The sequence below is a fragment of the Furipterus horrens genome, unplaced genomic scaffold (assembly GCF_987537825.1).
Source record: "Furipterus horrens unplaced genomic scaffold, mFurHor1.1.pri manual_scaffold_1, whole genome shotgun sequence".
NCBI classification, from domain to species: Eukaryota; Metazoa; Chordata; class Mammalia; order Chiroptera; family Furipteridae; genus Furipterus; species Furipterus horrens.
Genome location: NW_028327171.1, coordinates 181,821,021 through 181,823,509, shown reverse-complemented (window position 1 = coordinate 181,823,509; position 2,489 = coordinate 181,821,021). Strand labels below are relative to the sequence as shown.

Below are 2,489 nucleotides of genomic sequence, written 5' to 3'. Positions count from 1 at the left end.
GAGTTGTCATAATGAACATGCATTATAGTACTGGGCTCTAAGAGAGTCATATACCTTAGGACCCCAGGCATCAGCTGAAATGTGTGGCACTGTTTGACTATACCCTGGTCCCAGGGAGCTGTGGCAGTTTGTTCTTTACATTTCTTTCAGTATTTGTGCTTACTTCAAATAAAACTTTTGACCATCTACCCTGTTCTTCAGGTTTGTTTTCACTAATGTGAGTGGGCTTGCAGAATAAAACCCTTTCACTCCTAATATTTTGCTCCCACCTCTGACTTCAGAGGAAAGCACCCTACTTAACTCTCTTCTGTGTCATGTCCTCTCAGCTGTGAAACAGACCTTCTCTTTATTCACTACAGCCCCCTGAAACCATGCTGCACTTTTAACAAGCTTAATTGAGGGTTGGATAAAGACGGGAAGAAAGTACATTGTAGTTCTGCTGCTGGGTTTGGCTCCCAGATGAGCTTACCCCTGAACCCAGGGATGCTCAAACCCATTCGGAGTCCTCCTCAAGAATATGCCTGTTTAGTTCCCACCCCTGTCCACCTCGATCCATCCACAGAAGCAGGCCAAAAGTATCCAGAACTCCAAGCACAAGCCCACGGCCAGGCTCCAGAGAGGGGAGGGAGACATTTCCACCCTCCAATGCAAGGCCCACTTATCCAATAATCATTTAGGGGTACCAGTATCTTACTACTTTTCCTAAGATGACAGACCAGCAGAATCATGAATTGGTCCCATGGTTCCCCGTAGGATAATGCATCAACACATAACAGTTAAACAGCAATATATTCTACATTATTCCCCCTTACATAGCCTACAGACATTGACAGGCCCTGCCTGGTAGAGCCCTACCAAGTCTAGTTTTGTTCGTGTGGTCTGTCTGCTGGTGTGATAGGTAAATCTCGTTGGCTCATTTTTCATGCAATACCCAGATTTTGCTTCTGAACAGGAATACACACAAATATCTAAATGAATAAGTGATATTTTTCAGGCACAATGAAGTCTAAATTCACATGTAGAAGAAAATAATATTTACTTAAGGGAAATACAAAATACAGAGATGTAATTCTGCAGATTACAAAACAGGCATTTGTTGTTGAGTTATAATACAGAGATGTTTATCAACTCAGAGTCACCCAAATTGAAAATCACCAATTCAGAAAAAGGCCTTTGCTTATGTTTAAACACCTAGATGACTCATTCTGATGATTTTCCAAAAGTAAAAGAACAATCTGCTCTAAAGGTGAATTCTAGCTGCCATCTCTAGGGATCCAAAAAACTGCTATGACTTTTAAATCACTGGGCTTTTCTCTCTCTTTCTACCCATTAAGTTTTCAAAAATCTTTAAGGCTAAGTTTCAGTTCAAGCTCTCCTTTCAGAGAATATGACATTTAATAGATTCCAAACACACATTTTATTTACTTTTTATATTTCAACATCTCTGAAATCAGGACCTATCTTAGAATCTATGGCCTTCCACAATCATCTTCAAGCAAGCAGGATTCATGACGTAGCTGCCTGTATCGCTGAGAAATTAGTCCATTAAAAAACAAGCTTGCTGCTCTCTTTGTGTGCTGCAGCAGGTTGGCCCTGGAGCAGATGAGCACAGAATATTGAGGTGAAAGCATGACGAGTGGGGGAAGAGGGGCACTCAGGGCAGGAGGCGTACCCAAGCAAAGGAAGTTATGCATGCATTAGGGGAGCTCTGAGAGAATAGCTGTGGAAGCTGTGCACTGATGTTGGAATCCATGGGGTATTGAACACCCTGCCTGTGATGAAGGTATTGAACTACAGATTGAAAGTGGATGTGTTGAGTCTTAATCCGTTAAAAAACAAAAACTTCCAGAAGGTACTTGACCAAAAAGGAAGCCCAAAGTGACTGCAGGCAGAAGCTGAGACAGCTAAGTTGGTTATGGTGAAGCTGTCAAACCAGCAGCTCTGTAAGTGGTTGAAGAAACACTTCAGAATCAGTATAAGATCTACAGTGAATCATTCAAACAGTACAACATAACTAGGTGAGACTTGCTGAGACTTATTGATAAAAAGCTTGAGAGAATGGGGATTGCCCGGGGGAACCTCTGGCAGCACATCTGACAACAGGTGCTCTAGCTAAAGGTGCGAGAAGAAGTCAGAAACCTACAGTTTCTCACACAAGCCTCAATCGAGGGTTCTCCATAATTGTGAACCTTCCAAGCTGCTGTCCTGCCCGTTGATATGTACATGATCTGCTCCTCACAGGAACACTAAGTTTATGTCCCTGACAGAAGCTACCCTTGGAGCATTGAGAGTTTAACCAGATTAACTAGAGGGGGAAAAAAGGAAAAAAGGAAAACCACCCCTTCAGTTGAGATTATGGGCTTTGGAAAATCTTGGTTTACTGTGGATTTTAAAAAATGAGGTGCATAATATGCAGTGCCCCCCCCCAAAAAAAGCTTGCTTAAAATATAGTGTTTCTATCAGGGCCTGGCACAGCTCCAAATAATAAA

General features: G+C 42.2%; 1 pseudogene; it reads left to right on the top strand.

Moving 5' to 3' along the window:
- The first annotated feature begins 1,752 nt into the window (after nucleotides 1–1,752).
- Nucleotides 1,753–2,181, top strand: LOC150022404 (sterile alpha motif domain-containing protein 12 pseudogene; annotated as a pseudogene).
- Nucleotides 2,182–2,489: the final 308 nt, after the last annotated feature.